Source organism: Triticum aestivum, chromosome 6D, assembly GCF_018294505.1.
Source record: "Triticum aestivum cultivar Chinese Spring chromosome 6D, IWGSC CS RefSeq v2.1, whole genome shotgun sequence".
NCBI classification, from domain to species: domain Eukaryota; kingdom Viridiplantae; phylum Streptophyta; class Magnoliopsida; order Poales; family Poaceae; genus Triticum; species Triticum aestivum.
Genome location: NC_057811.1, coordinates 67,857,798 through 67,875,010, shown reverse-complemented (window position 1 = coordinate 67,875,010; position 17,213 = coordinate 67,857,798).

Below are 17,213 nucleotides of genomic sequence, written 5' to 3'. Positions count from 1 at the left end.
CACTAGGAGTCAGCTTGCCTTGATGCCGGCTTCTGGGACTCGGCTGTCTTCGGGCAGCCGGCTATTCCTCCAACCGGCCACCAGAAGGCGGCACTTCGCCTTAGCGCCTTGAGGGGCACAGCCTGCCCCGATATGTTGAAAGGTTCTGGGTCTCGGGTTAGCCTACCCGTAGCCCATTACTCCGACATCATGGGAGCAGGGCTCCGCCTGCCTGTGGTGATGTCAGGGGTGGAGTGGCAAGAGTGCGGCACCGGGCAGAGATCTCCGCCGGCACGGTGCACTGTGGCCACGCCCATCCCTGGATTCGGGAGGGATGGGCTATACTGTAGCCACTCCCTGTCTTGTCTTCCTTGATGAGGGCGCAGGCTTTGTTGGCCCCTCGGGCCGACTGCTAAGGGCCGGCTTCTCTGGAAGCCGCCCACTAGGAGTCGGCTTGTCTTGATGCCGGCCTCTGGAACTCAGCCGTCTGCGAGCAGCCGGCTATTCCTCCAGCCGGACACCAGAAGGCGGCACTTCATCTTGGTGCTTTGAGGGACGCGGCCAGCCCCGATGTCTTGAAAGGTTCTGGGTCTCGGGTTAGCCTACCCGTGGCCCATTACTCCGACAGTAGTCCCCGAAGCTGGTGAGGTGCCGCGGCTGAGCAGCCGAGGAGCCTCAGCAGTATCTTACTGCGAGTGCTTGAGAGCTTCTTCCGACTTCTGCCGAGCCGACTGGCGGGAGTCGGCCTCGACCAGTCTGACTTATCCAAACTTCGAATGCGTCGGTGGGAACCAAGTGGCGTGCTAGCTAAGCTTCCAGGCCGCCGCCCATTGTGGGCATGTCACGTGGCGCTGAGCGGCCGAGCCACTCTGCCAACCCACGCTCGCGATGGGACACGCCTGCTGGCGGGGCCCGCCACTACCACGCCTCGGCACGCGAGCGGATCCGCTGCGGCGGAGGTGGGCGGTTGAGGTTCCCGCGGAGTTACTGTGCGCAGTAACTCGCGCGATAAACGTGGGGGCGTGGGGTCGTGGGCGCAGTAAATCCCACGATCGCCCCCTCGGCTTCGCAGCCCGTAGGCCTATAAGTAGGGGGAGGAGGGGGAGCGGCGGAGCACGCACGTCCCTCCTCCCCACTCTTTCCTCCTTCTTCCTCTTGCCGTAGCTCCTCCAAGCCATGCTGAGCGCTGCGGTGATTCGTCTCCGATGAGCTCATCCTCCAACGCCACACCACCCATGGCGCGCTCCGGAGCATGGGACGGCTCCGAAGTTCACGACGACCACATCGACTTCCTCTGCCAGACACGGCGGCTGCCCGGCAAAGATTACGTGAAGGTCCGCCTCGCGCCGAAGAGGGAGATCTCGCCGGCACCGGAGGAGGGCGAGCGGGTCGTCTTCCGCTCGCACTGCCTGTGCGGCGTCGGCCTGCTGGCGAGCAGCTTCTTCTGGTCCTTCCTCGACTTCTACAGTCTTCAGCGGCACCACCTCACCCCGAACATGGTGGTGCTGCTATCCGCCTTCGTCATCTTGTGCGAAGGCTTCCTCGGTGTCCTCCCCACCATCGAGCTTTGGGGGGAGTTCTTCTACATCAAGCTCGGCACCCTCGTTGCGGGCGTGCCGGCTCAATGCGGTGCGTTCATTGCGGTGCGAAGGCCGGCGGCCGAAAATCCGTTCCCTCCCATCCCGCTGATCAAGTCGGTGAAGATGTGGCAGCGGTCGTACTTCTACGTGAAGAGCGTATTCCCGGAGGGCGACTGGGTCAACTTGCCGGCTTACGAAGCCGGCCCAACTGGTCGTACCGGGCCATGACGCTGTCGCCTTCTGGAGCCGCCACCATCGCGTGGCTCCGAGTGTTGTGTAACACCCCGGATGTACCTTTCCATATTTGTAACTCCAACTCTTGCCATTTTCGGCTATGTGTTATGATATTCCCTTCGTGGTCGGGTTTTTGTTTTCCGTTTGCATTTTGTTCGTGTCATGCATATCATATCATGTCATCATGTGCATTGCATTTGCATACGTGTTCGTCTCATGCATCCGAGCATTTTCCCCGTTGTCCGTTTTGCAATCCGGCGCTCCCACCTCCTCCGGTGCACCTGTTGGAAATATGCCCTAGAGGCAATAATAAATTGGTTATTATTATATTTCCTTGTTCATGATAATCATTTATTATCCATGCTAGAATTGTATTGATAGGAAACTCAGATACATGTGTGGATACATAGACAACACCATGTCCCTAGTAAGCCTCTAGTTGACTAGCTCGTTAATCAATAGATGGTTACGGTTTCCTGACCATGGACATTGGATGTCGTTGATAACGAGATCACATCATTAGGAGAATGATGTGATGGACAAGACCCAATCCTAAGCCTAGCACAAGATCGTGTAGTTCGTTTGCTAAGAGCTTTTCTAATGTCAAGTATCATTTCCTTAGACCATGAGATTGTGCAACTCCCGGATACCGTAGGAATGCTTTGGGTGTACCAAACGTCACAACGTAACTGGGTGGCTATAAAGGTGCACTACAGGTATCTCCGAAAGTGTCTGTTGAGTTGGCACGAATCGAGACTGGTATTTGTAACTCCGTGTAAACGGAGAGGTATCTCTGGGCCCACTCGGTAGGACATCATCATAATGTGCACAATGTGACCAAGGAGTTGATCACGGGATGATGTGTTACGGAACGAGTAAAGAGACTTGCCGGTAATGAGATTGAACAAGGTATCGGGATACCGACGATCGAAGCTCGGGCAAGTAACATACCGATTGACAAAGGGAATTGTATACGGGATTGATTGAATCCCCGACATCGTGGTTCATCCGATGAGATCATCGTGGAACATGTGGGAGCCAACATGGGTATCCAGATCCCGCTGTTGGTTATTGGCCGGAGAATGTCTCGGTCATGTCTGCATGGTTCCCGAACCCGTAGGGTCTACACACTTAAGGTTCGGTGACGCTAGGGTTATAGAGATATTAGTATGCGGTAAACCGAAAGTTGTTCGGAGTCCCGTATGAGATCCCGGACGTCACGAGGAGTTCCGGAATGGTCCGGAGGTAAAGATTTATATATGGGAAGTCTTGTTTTGGTCGCCGGAAAAGTTTCGCGCATTATCGGTATTGTACCGGGACTGCCGAAAGGGGTCCGGGGGTCCACCAAGGGGGTCCACCTGCCCCGGGGGGCCACATGGGCTGTAGGGGTGTGCGCCTTGGCCTATATGGGCCAAGGGCACCAGCCCCAAGAGGCCCATGCGCCAAGAGATAGGGGAAAGGAAGAGTCCTAAAGGGGGAAGGCACCTCCGAGGTGCCTTGGGGAGGATGGACTCCTCCCTGGCCGCACCCTTCCTTGGAGGAAGGGCCAAGGCTGCGCCCCCCCCCTCTCCCTTGGCCCTATATATAGTGGGGGAAGGGAGGGCAGCAATATCTAAGACTTGGCGCCTCCCTCTCCCTCCCGTGACACCTCTTCCTCCCCGCTTGCGCTTGGCGAAGCCCTGCCGGGATCCCGCTACTTCCACCACCACGCCGTCGTGCTGTTGGATCTCCATCAACCTCTCCTCCCCCCTTGCTGGATCAAGAAGGAGGAGACGTCGCTGCTCCGTACGTGTGTTGAATGCGGAGGTGCCGTCCGTTCGGCGCTAGGATCATTGGTGATTTGGATCACGACGAGTACGACTCCATCAACCCCGTTCTCTTGAACGCTTCCGCTCGCGATCTACAAGGGTATGTAGATGCACTCCTCTCTCTCATTGCTAGATGACTCCATAGATTGATCTTGGTGATGCGTAGAAAATTTTGAATTATTGCTACGTTACCCAACAGTTGCATCATGAGCTAGGTCCATGCGTAGTTTCTATGCACCAGTAGAACACAAAGTAGTTGTGGGCTTCGATTTTGTCAATTTACTTGCTATTACTAGTCTTATCTTGATTCGGCGGCATCGTGGGATGAAGCGGCCCGGACCGACCTTACATGTACACTTATGTGAGACAGGTTCCACCGACTGACATGCACTAGTTGCATAAGGTGGCTAGCGGGTGTCTGTCTCTCCCACATTACTCGGATCGGATTCGATGAAAAGGGTCCTTATGAAGGGTAAATAGAAATTGGCATATCACGTTGTGGCTTTTGCGTAGGCAAGAAACGTTCTTGCTAGAATCCCATAGCAGCCACGTAAAACATGCAACAACAATTAGGGGACGGCTAACTTGTTTTTGCAGGGTATGCTATGTGATGTGATATGGCCAAAAGAATGTGATGAATGATATATGTGATGTATGAGATTGATCATGTTCTTGTAATAGGAATCACGACTTGCATGTCGATGAGTATGACAACCGGCAGGAGCCATAGGAGTTGTCTTAATTTATTGTATGACCTGCGTGTCAATGAATAACGCCATGTAATTACTTTACTTTATTGCTAACCGTTAGCCATAGTAGTAGAAGTAATAGTTGGCGAGACAACTTCATGAAGACACAATGATGGAGATCATGGTGTCATGCCGGTGACGAAGGTGATCATGCCGCGCCTCGAAGATGGAGATCAAAGGCGCATGATGATATTGGCCATATCACGTCACTTCATGATTTGCATGTGATGTTTATCATGTTTACATCTTATTTGCTTAGAACGATGCTAGCATAAATAAGATGATCCCTCACTAAAATTTCAAGAGATGTGTTCCCCCTAACTGTGCACCATTGCGAAGGTTCGTTGTTTCGAAGCACCACGTGATGATCGGGTGTGATAGATTCTAACGTTCGAATACAACGGGTGTTGACGAGCCTAGCATGTACAGACATGGCCTCGGAACACATGCGAAACACTTAGGTTGACTTGACGAGCCTAGCATGTACAGACATGGCCTCGAAACACAAGAGACCGAAAGGTCGAACATGAGTCGTATAGTAGATACGATCAACATGGAGATGTTCACCGATGATGACTAGTCCGTCTCATGTGATGATCGGACACAGCCTAGTTTGACTCGGATCATGTATCACTTAGATGACTAGAGGGATGTCCATCTGAGTGGGAGTTCATTAAATAATCAGATGAACTTAATTATCATGAACATAGTCAAAAGGTCTTTGCAAATTATGTCATAGCTTACGCTTTAGTTCTACTGTTTAAGATATGTTCGTAGAGAAAATTTAGTTGAAAGTTGGTAGTAGCAATTATGCGGACTGGGTCCATAAACTGAGGATTGTCCTCATTGCTGCACAGAAGGCTTATGTCCTTAATGCACCGCTCGGTGTGCTGAACCTCACCGTCGTCTATAGATGTTGCGAAACATCTGACATACACATTTTGATGACTACGTGATAGTTCAGTGCGTAATGCTAACGGTTTAGAATTGTGGCACCAAAGACGTTTTGAAACGTCACAGAACATATGAGATATTCCGAAGACTGAAATTGGGATTTCAGACTAGTGCCCACGTCAAGAGGTATGAGACCCCTGACAAGTTTCTTAAGCCTGCAAACTAAGGGAGAAAAGCTCAATCGTTGAGCATGTGCTCAGATTGTCTGAGTGCCACAATCGCCTGAATCGAGCGGGAGTTAATCTTCCAAATGAGATAGTGATGGTTCTCCATAGTCACTGCCACCAAGCTATTAGAGCTTCGTGATGAACTATAACATATCAAGGATAGATGATGATTCTTGAGCTATTCGTGATGTTTGACACCGCGAAAGTAGAAATCAAATAGGAGCATCAATTGTTGATGGTTAATAAAACCACTAGTTTCAAGAAGGGCAAGGGCAAAAGGGATACTTCATGAAACAGCAAATCATTTGCTGCTCTAGTGAAGAATCCCAAGGTTGAACCCAAACCCGAGACTAAGTGCTTCTGTAATGAGGGGAACGGTCACTGAAGCAGAACTACCCTAGATACTTGGTAGATGAAAAGGCAGGCAAGGTCGACAGAAGTATATTGGATATACATTATATGAATGTGTACTTTACTAGTACTCCTAGCAGCACCAGGGTATTAGATACCGGTTCGGTTGCTAAGTGTTCGTAACTCGAAATAAAAGCTGCGGAATAAACGGATACTAGCTAAAGGTGAGATGACGATGTGTGTTGGAAGTGTTTCCATGGTTGATGTGATCAAGCATCGCATGCTCCCTCTACCATCGAGATTGGTGTTTATGTTGAGCATAAACATGATTGGATTATGTTTATCGCAATACGGTTATTCATTTAAGGAGAATAATGGTTACTCTGTTTATTTGAATAATACCTTCAATGGTCTTGCACCTAAAATGAATCTCGATTGCAGTGATACACATGTTCATGCCAAAAGATATAAAATAGTAATGATAGTACCACATACTTGTGGCACTGCCATTTGAGTCATATTGGTATAGAACGCATGAAGAAGCTCCATGTAGATGGATCTTTGGACTCAGTCGTTTTTTAAAAGATTGAGACATGCGAACCATGTCTATTGGTATATATGCATGAAGAAACTCCATGCAGATGGATCGTTTGGACTCACTTGATTTTGAATCACTTGAGACATGCAAATCATACCACATGGGCAAGATGACTGAAAGGCCTCGTTTTCAGTAAGATGGAACAAGAGAGCAACTTATTGGAAGTAATACATTTTGATGTATGCAGTCCAATGAGTGCTGAGGCATGCAGTGGATATCGTTATGTTCTTACTTCACAGATGATTTGAGTAGATGCTGAGTGTATTTACTTGATGAAACACAAGTCTGAATTATTGAAAGGTTCAAGTAATTTCAGAGTGAAGTTGAAGATCGTCGTGACAAGAGGATAAAATGTCTGTGATATGATCATAGAGATGAGTATCTGAGTTACGAGTTTGGCACACAATTAAGACATTGTGGAAAGTGTTTCACAATTAATACCGCCTGGAACACCATAGTGTGATGGTGTCTCCGAACATCATAACTGCACCCTATTCGATATGGTGCGTACCATGATGTCTCTTTACCACTATCGTTTATGGGTTAGGCATTAGAGACAACCGCATTCACTTTAAATAGGGTACCACGCAATTCCGTTGAGATGACACCGTTTAGAGAAACCTAAGTTGTCGTTTCTTCAAAGTTTGGGGCTGCGATGCTTATGTGAAAAAGTTTTGGGCTGATAAGCTCGAACCCAAAGCGGATAAATGCATCTTCATAGAATACCCAAAACAGTTGGGTATGCCTCCTGTTTCAGATCTGGAATTAAACAGGTCCTTTCTCGAGGAAAAGTTTCTCTCGAAAGAATTGAGTGGGAGGATGGTGGAGACTTGATGAGGTTATTGAACCATAACTTCAACTAGTGTGTAGCAGGGCACAGGAAGTTGTTCCTGTGGCACCTACACCAATTGAAGTGGAAACTTATGATAGTGATCAAGAAACTTCGGATCAAGTCACTACCAAACCTCTTAGGACGACGAGGATGCGTACTACTTCAGAGTAATGCGTAATCCTGTCTTGGAAGTCATGTTGTTGGACAACGATGAACCTATGAGCTGTGGAAAAGCGATGGTGGGCCCATATTCTGACAAATGGTTAGAAGCCATGAAATCCGAGATAGGATCCATGTATCAGAACAAAGCATGGACTTTGGTGAACTTGCCCGATGATCGGCAAGCCATTGAGATAAATGGATCTTTAAGAAGAAGACGGACATGGACGGTAATGTTACCGTCTATTAAGCTCGACTTGTGGCAAAGAGTATTTTCACAAGTTCAAGGAGTTGACTACGATGAGATTTTCTCATCCGTAGCGATGTTTAAGACCGTCGGAATCATGTTAGCATTAGCTGCATTTATGAAATATGGCAGATGGATGTCAAAACAAGTTTCCTTACCAGTTTTCGTAAGGAAATGTTGTATGTGATACAATCAGAAAGGTTTTGTCGATCCTAAGAATGCTAAAAGGTATGCTAGCTCCAGCGATCCTTCCATGGACTAGAGCAAGCATCTCAGAGTCAGAATATACGCTTTGATGGAGTGATCAAAGTTTTTGGGTTTATACAAAGTTTGTTAGAAACTTGTATTTACAATAAAGTGAGTGGGAGCGCTACAATATTTCTGATAAGTATATGTGAATGACATATTGTTGATCCGAAATGATGTAGAATTTCTGGAAAGCATAAAGGGTTGTTTGAAAGGAGTTTTTCAAAGGAAGACCTGGATAAAGCTGCTTACATATTGGGCATCAAGATCTATAGAGATAGATCAAGACGCCCGGTGATACTTTCAAAGAACGCACACCTTGACATGATTTTGAAAAAGTTCAAAATAGATCAGCAAAGAAGGAGTTATTGGCTGTGTTACAAGGTGTGAGTATTAAGTAAGACTCAAGACCTGACCACAGCAAAAGAGAGAGAAAGGACGAAGGTCGTCCCCTATGCTTTAGACGTAGGCTCTACAGTATGCTATGCTGTGTACCGCACATGAAGTGTGCCTTGCCATGAGTTGGTCAAGGGGTACAATAGTGATCCGAGAATGGATCACGTGACAGCGGTCGAACTTATCCTTAGTATCTAGTGGACTAAGGAATTTTCTCGATTATGGAGGTGAAAAGGAGTTCGTCGTAAAGGGTTACGTCGATGAGAACTTTGACACTAATCCGGATGACTCTGAGTAGTAAACCGGATTCGTATAGTAGAGCAGTTATTGGAAATGGCTCCAAGTAGCGCGTGGTAGCATCCACAAGATGACAGAGATATTCGTAAAGCACACACGGATCTGAAAGGTTCAGACCCGTTGACTACAACCTCTCTCACAAGCATAACATGATCAAACCAGAACTCATTGAGTGTTAATCACATAGTGATGTGAACTAGATTGTTGACTCTAGTAAACTCTTTGGATGTTAGTCACATGGTGATGTGACCTGTGAGTGTTAATCACATGGTGATGTGAACTAGATTATTGACTCTAGTGCAAGTGGGAGACTGTTGGAAATATGCCCTAGAGGCAATAATAAATTTGTTATTATTATATTTCCTTGTTCATGATAATCGTTTATTATCCATGCTAGAATTGTATTGATAGGAAACTCAGATACATGTGTGGATACATAGACAACACCATGTCCCTAGTAAGCCTCTAGTTGACTAGCTCGTTAATCAATAGATGGTTACGGTTTCCTGACCATGGACATTGGATGTCGTTGATAACGGGATCACATCACTAGGAGATTGATGTGATGGACAAGACCCAATCCTAAGCCTAGCACAAGATCGTGTAGTTCATTTGCTAAGAGTTTTTCTAATGTCAAGTATCATTTCCTTAGACCATGAGATTGTGCAACTCCCGGATACCGTAGGAATGCTTTGGGTGTACCAAACGTCACAACGTAACTGGGTGGCTATAAAGGTGCACTACAGGTATCTCCGAAAGTGTCTGTTGGGTTGGCACGAATAGAGACTGGGATTTGTCACTCCGTGTAAACGGAGAGGTATCTCTGGGCCCACTCGGTAGGACATCATCATAATGTGCACAATGTGACCAAGGATTTGATCACGGGATGATGTGTTATGGAACGAGTAAAGAGACTTGCCGGTAACGAGATTGAACAAGGTATCGAGATACCGACGATCGAATCTCAGGCAAGTAACATACCGATTGACAAAGGGAGTTGTATACGGGATTGATTGAATCCCCGACATCGTGGTTCATCCGATGAGATCATCGTGGAACATGTGGGAGCCAACATGGGTATCCAGATCCCGCTGTTGGTTATTGGCCGAAGAACGTCTCGGTTATGTCTGCATGGTTCCCGAACCCGTAGGGTCTACACACTTAAGGTTCGGTGACGCTAGGGTTATAGAGATATTAGTATGTGGTAACCCGAAAGTTGTTTGGAGTCCCGGATGAGATCCCATACATCACGAGGAGTTCCGGAATGGTCCGGAGGTAAAGAGTTATATATGGGAAGTCTTGTTTTGGTCGCCGGAAAAGTTTCGCGCATTATCGGTATTGTACCGGGAGTGCCGAAAGGGGTCCGGGGGTCCACCAAGGGGGTCCACCTGCCCCGGGGGGCCACATGGGCTGTAGGGGTTTGCGCCTTGGCCTATATGGGCCAAGGGCACCAGCCCCAAGAGGCCCATGCGCCAAGAGATAAGGGAAAGGAAGAGTCCTAAAGGGGGAAGGCACCTCCGAGGTGCATTGCGGAGGATGGACTCCTCCCTGGTCGCACCCTTCCTTGGAGGAAGGGCCAAGGCTACGCCCCCCTCCTCTCCCTTGGACCTATATATAGTGGGGGGGAGGAGGGCAGCAATATCTAAGCCCTGGCGCCTCCCTCTCCCTCCCGTGACACCTTTTCCTCCCCGCTTGCGCTTGGCGAAGCCCTGCCGGGATCCCGCTACTTCCACCACCACGCCGTCGTGCTGCTGGATCTGCATCAACCTCTCCTCCCCCCTTGCTGGATCAAGAAGGAGGAGACGTCCCTGCTCCGTACGTGTGTTGAACGCGGAGGTGCCGTCCGTTCGGCGCTAGGATCATCGGTGATTTGGATCACGACGAGTACGACTCCATCAACCCCGTTCTCTTGAACGCTTCCGCTCGCGATCTACAAGGGTATGTAGATGCACTCCTCTCTCTCGTTGCTAGATGACTCCATAGATTGATCTTGGTGATGCGTAGAAAATTTTGAATTATTGCTATGTTACCCAACAGCACCCCTCTTGTTTCTTTTCGTGAGCGGGTGTTGAACTTTCTCGGAATGGACCGAGGCTTGTCAAGTGGCCTTGGTATACCACCGGGAGACCACCGGTCAAGTTTCATTCCATTTGGAGGTCGTTTGGTACAACAACGGTTAACCGGGTAACCGCAATGTCCGTTTGTTTGTTGCAGAAAACCCCCCCTCTAAAACAGCCCAAAACCCCTCCAAGTCATCTCCATGCTCTAGGTCGTTCGATCACGATCGTGTGGGCGAAAACCGCACCTCATTTGGACTCTCCTAGCTCCCTCTATCTATATAAATGTGAGACCCCCCGAAATTCCCGCAGTCCAAAACCCTAACCCGCTCCTCCGAGCCGCCGGACGTGTCCGCCCGGGGCCGGACACATCGGCGCTGCCGCCCGCAGCCACTCCGCGGCAGCCACGTGGCCCCGGCCACCGCGCGCGCCCGCGGCCCTCCGGGCCCGTACGCCGCCCTCCCGGCCCGCTCCTCCCGCGCCGCCGCCCGCTCGTCGCCCGCGCGCCGCCGCCGCCTATCGCCCTCTCGAACTCCGGCCACAGCTCCGGCCGCCCCGTCGCCTCCTCTCCGGCGGGTCGCGCCGGCGCCCAGCTCCAACTCCGATCGGGACACTAACTAGGGTTGACTTCCTCTTTCCCCGTTTTTCTCTATGTCCGAATAATTTTACAGTATGTGCACCTGTTCATTGCTTTGTAACTCTCTGCATATAGCTCCGTTTCACGCGTGTAATATATCGAAATGTTCGACTGGTGATTCTCTACATTTTGTTCCATTGCACCATGTTCATTTGAGTCCATCTTAATGCCCAAATCTCTGGTACAAGAGTGCTAGTTGCTATTATCTGCTGTTACTTATCAGCACTTGAGAATTTGCTATTTTTATATCATTTAATCTGTGCATCTTATGAGTAGGAGCTCTACATGTGTTTTGTTGTATGCCATGCCATCTTTCCAGAGGTATATGCCATGTATTTTTTTGATCTTTGTGGTGACTAGCACAAGCATGCAAACTAGGCCCCGTAATGTTTCTTTGTCTGCTGTTATTTTGTTGCTATGTATCAATGTGGCTACAGAGAGATCCAATGCTTATTTTGGTGATGTTTAGTAAAGATGTCTTGTAGATATTGTTGTAATTGATCCATTCCTTCCCTTTTTTGCAATTATGGGGTGCCATAGCATGACTCAATCTTGCTCTACTTTTGCTATAAAATATTTCTGGCAGATTGTTTACGTGTTATTCACTTTTGCCCAGCTTGTTCTGGTTGTTCCATACATGCTATGTACTTGCTCTTGCCATGGATAGCGTCATAAATATGCCATCTTGCGGTAGGTATGCTTGTTTTGTCATGCATTGCTTTGTGGCGAGTGCATCAAGCTCACCAACATGCCTTCATATTATTGTTTCTGCCATGCTCTGTTTTCTGCCAGGTCTGAAACCTGTTAACGAAACTTGCTATGTTTACATGGTTGCCATCATATCTTCTGATCCTTTTTGGCTTATGGTTAGTAAGGGACTTTTGTGATATGCATTTACTAGAGTACTTTCATGCCTTGTTTTGCCATGTTTAGTTCTGGAAGGATGTTGATTTCGTGCTCTGAACATTGCTACCTGATGCTGTTTCAGACATGTCTAGTAATTTCACCAAGTCTGTGAACCTGTTATTTTTTGCACTTTTGTCATGCTTGTTTGAACCTGCTGGGGTGTGATCTAGCCACGGCTCAGTGTTCATCTTTTGTCAAGCATCTCCTGTAGATTGCTGCAATCTTCTATGTTGCTATATTGGAGTGCTGTAGCATTGTTAGTTGTTGCATTTTAAGTCCTATCATGCTGTTAATCGCAGATTCGTGTCATTCTTGTTTTGCTTGCCATTTTCAAACCGTGCATCCGTTTCCGGTGATCTTTATATCGATTTCAACCAAAATCATCTCATCTTTCCAGTGGCATGCTTGGTTTGCCAAGTTACTGCCTTGTTCATCATTTCCACTCCAGAGCACGCATATGCATCGCATATCATATCTTGCATATCATTCAGGTTTTGCATCTTGTTGCTTGTGCATTTTCCCGTGATCGATTGTGGTTCCATTGCTTGTGTTCTTGTCTTGGGTAGATCCGGGAGACGAGTTCGTGAACGAGGAACCTGTTGAGTACACTTACGAGGATCAAGCTTTCGACAACTCTAAGAACCTTGCAGGCAAGATGACCATACCCTCGAAATCACTCCTATCTTTGCTTTGCTAGTTGTTCACTCTATTGCCATGCTGCGCTACCTACCACTTGCTATATCATGCCTCCCATATTGCCATGTCAGCCCCTAACCATCCTTTCCTAGCAAACCGTTGTTTGGCTAAGTTACCGCTTTTGCTCAGCCCTTCTTATAGCGTTGCTAGTTGCAGGTGAAGTTGAAGTTGGTTCCATGTTGAAACATGGATATGTTGGGATATCACAATATCTCTTATTATTTTAATGCATCTATATATATTTGGTAAAGGGTGGAAGGCTCGGCCTTATGCCTGGTGTTTTGTTCCACTCTTGCCGCCCTAGTTTCCGTCATACCGGTATTATGTTCCTTGAGTTTGCGTTCCTTACGCGGTTGGGTGATTTATGGGACCCCCTTGATAGCTCGCCTTGAATAAAACTTTTCCAGCAAGGCCCAACCTTGGTTTTACCATTTGCCACCTAAGCCTTTTCCCCCAGGTTTTTGCGAGCCCGAGGGTCATCTTTATTTTAAACCCCCGGACCAGTGCTCCTTCGAGTGCTGGCCCAAACTGGGCGATGTCCGGCGCCCCCTGGGCAACCAGGGTCTATGCCAACCTGACGTCTTGCCCATCCGTTGTGCCCTGAGAATGAGATATGTGCAGCTCCTATCGGGATTTGTCGGCACATTCGGGTGGCTTTGCTGGTCTTGTTTTACCATTGTCGAAATGTCTTGTAAACCGGGATTCCGAGATTGATTGGGTCTTTCCGGGAGAAGGTTCATCCTTCGTTGACCGTGAGAGCTTATGATGGGCTAAGTTGGGACACCCCTGCAGGGTATTATCTTTCGAAAGCCATGCCCGCGGTTATGAGGCAGATGGGAATTTGTTAATGTCCGGTTGTAGAGAACTTGTCACTTGACCCAATTAAAATACATCAACTGCGTGTGTCTCCGTGAAGGTCTCTTCTCGGCGGAGTCCGGGGAGTGAACACGGTTTGAGTTATGTTCGACGTAAGTAGGAGTTCAGGATCACTTCTTGGTCATAACTAGTTGACGACCGTTCCGTTGCTTCTCTTCTCGCTCTCATTTGCGTATGTTAGCCACCATATATGCTTTGTGCCTGCTGCAGCTCCACGTCTTTACACCTTCCTTTCCTATAAGCTTAATTAGTCTTGATCTCGCGGGTGTGAGATTGCTGAGTCCTCATGACTCACAGATTCTACCCAAACAGTTGCAGGTGCCGACGATGCCATTGCAGATGATGGGATCAACCTCAAGTGGGAGTTCGACGAGGAACGTGGTTGTTACTATGTGTCTTTTCCTGATGATCAGTAGTGGAGCCCAGTTGGGACGATCGGGGATCTAGCATTTGGGGTTATCTTATTTTCATTTGGATCTTGACCGTAGTCGGTCTATGTGTGTATTTTGGATGATGTATGAATTATATTTATGTATTATGTGAAGTGGCGATTGTAAGCCAACTCTCGTTATCCCATTCTTGTTCATTACATGGGATTGTGTGAAGATGACCCTTCTTGTGACAAAACCACAATGCGGTTATGCCTCTAAGTCATGCCTCGACACGTGGGAGATATAGCCGCATCGTGGGCGTTACAAGTTGGTAATCAGAGCCATCCCCGACTTAGGAGCCCCTGCTTGATCGAATCGCTGGCGTTGTTGAGTCTAGAACAAAAATGTTTTGAGTCTTAGGATTATATATATCGGAGAGTAGGATTCTTTTTACTCCTCAGTCCCTTCGTCGCTCTGGTGAGGTCTCCTGACGTAGAAGTTTTGACTCTTCTCTCCTCAAATTTCACAAAAAAAATTTAGGATCACGCGGGTATCTTGGAATCGTTCCGATGGTTTTGTGACGAGAACATTGTTCTTGGTGCCTCCTGACATTTAGGGGTTGTGGCAGTGTCCCGGGGAGTTGAGCTCCGAGGTGTTGTCGTCACAATTTTATCGTTGCAGTTCTGGAATACGTGAGTTTCGCCGACATCGAAATCTCTTTTATGCAGTTGTTGGTGAGATCACCTCGACGCCACCCAGTACTGGGGCGGGAGTTCAGGAGTATTGCCATAACTCGTATAACGGATGTTTTTCGAAGGTTGAGGTACACGATTTCCGAAGGTTTCTTGGTTATGTATTAACGGATGGATACAGCTGGATCTAGGGATTGCTACTTTGGGTGATATATTTTGTGTCCCCTGTATCCCCAACACCAGATTGCATAACCAGAAAGTTTCGGGAGTTTATAAGTGGGAATTCAAGTAGCTCCTAGGATTTCTTTCCGACAGACGCATGATATGAGATTGGGGTTCGACGTCTAGTGGTCCGCCTTTCCACGGTTGGTTTTACAGTGGTCCCGTAGTGTCTTAAAGAGTCCTTGGCTATGCCGACTCGGGGACGCTTCGTATGTCATGTGCACAGCCTTGTAGATGATGGTGCTGTACGATCGAGCCCGTGTGGGCCCCACCACGAAAACTTTGGACGAAATCTCTATCATATGTTTGTTCTGGCTTATTCTGCAAGCCAATACTTTGTTTTGTTTTGATTTGTGGTATTCGAGTTGCTTCAAAGTCAAAGGTTGTTTCCATACCTTTTTTTTCTAAGTGGCTTCTCAACTTAATGGAAGTTTGATCATATCGAAATGGACTTCGTGACTGGATTTCCAAAGTCCAAGCGTGGAAATGATGCTATCTTCGTTGTCATTGACAAGCTTTCAAAAGTGGCTCATTTCCTTCCAATCAAAGAATCTATCACAGCAGCTCAGTTGGCAGAGCTATAGACCTCCAGAATTGTCTCCTTGCACGGCATTCCACAATTGATTTCTTCAGATCGTGGAAGCATCTTCACTTCTAAGTTCTGGGACTCCTTCCAGAAGGCCATGGGCACAAACATTCGCTTCAGCACAGCTTTCCATCCTCAAACTAGTGGCCAAGTCGACCGAGTCAATCAAATTCTTGAAGATATGCTCAGGTCTTTGTCTGCTGTTATTTTGTTGCTATGTATCAATGTGGCTACAGAGAGATCCATGCTTATTTTGGTTATGTTCAGTAAGGATGTTTTGTAGATATTGTTGTAATTTATCCATTACTGTCCTTGTTTGCAATTATGGAGTGCCATAGCATGACTCAATCTTGCTCTACTTTTTCTATAAAATATTTCTGGCAGATTGTTTACGTGTTATTCACTTTTGCCCAGCTTGTTGTAGTTGTTCCATACATGCTATGTACTTTCTCTTGCCATGGATAGCGTCATAAACATTCCATCTTGCTGTAGGTATGCTTTTTTTGTCATGCATTGCTTTGTGGTGAGTGCATCAAGATCACCAAGATGCCTTCATATTATTGTTTCTGCCATGCTCTGTTTTCTGCCAAGTCTGGAACCTGTTAACGAAACTTGCTATGTTTACGTGGTTGCCATCATATCTTCTGGTCCTTTTTGGCTTATGGTCATTAAGGAACTTTTGTTATATGCATTTAGTAGAATACTCCCGTGTCTTGTTTTTCCATGTTAAGTTCCTGTAGCATGTTGATTTCGTGCTCTGAACATTGCTACCTGATGCTGTTTCAGACAAGTCCAGTAATTTCACCAAGTCTGTGAACCTGTTATCTTTTGCACTTTTGTCATGCTTGTTTGAACCTGCTGTGGTGTGATCTAGCCGCGGCTCAGTGTTCATCTTTTGTCAAGAATCTTCTTTAGATTTCTGCCATCTGCTTTTTTGCTATGTTGGAGTGCTGTAGCATTGTTACTTGTTGCATTTTAAGTGCTATCATGCTGTTAATTGCAGATTCGTGTCATTCTTGTTTTGCTTGCCATTTGCAAACCGTGCATCCGTTTCCGGTGATCTTTATATCGATTTCAACCCAAATCATCTCATCTTTCCAGTGGTATGCTTGGTTTGCCAAGTTACTGCCTTGTTCATCATTTCCATTCCAGAGCACGCATATGCATCGCATATCATATCTTGCATATCATTCAGGTTTTGCATCTTGTTGCTTGTGCAATTTCACGTGATCGATTGTGGTTCCATTGCTTGTGTTCTTGTCTTGGGTAGATCCGGGAGACGAGTTCGTGAACAAGGAACCTGTTGAGTACGCTTACGAGGATCAAGCTTTCGACAACTCTAAGAACCTTGCAGGCAAGATGACCATACCCTCGAAATCACTTCTATCTTTGCTTTGCTAGTTGTTCGCTCTATTGCCATGCTGCGCTACCTACCACTTGCTATATCATGCCTCCCATATTGCCATGTCAGCCCCTAACTATCCTTTCCTAGCAAACCGTTGTTTGGCTAAGTTACCGCTTTTGCTCAGCCCTTCTTATAGCGTTGCTAGTTGCAGGTGAAGTTGAAGTTGGT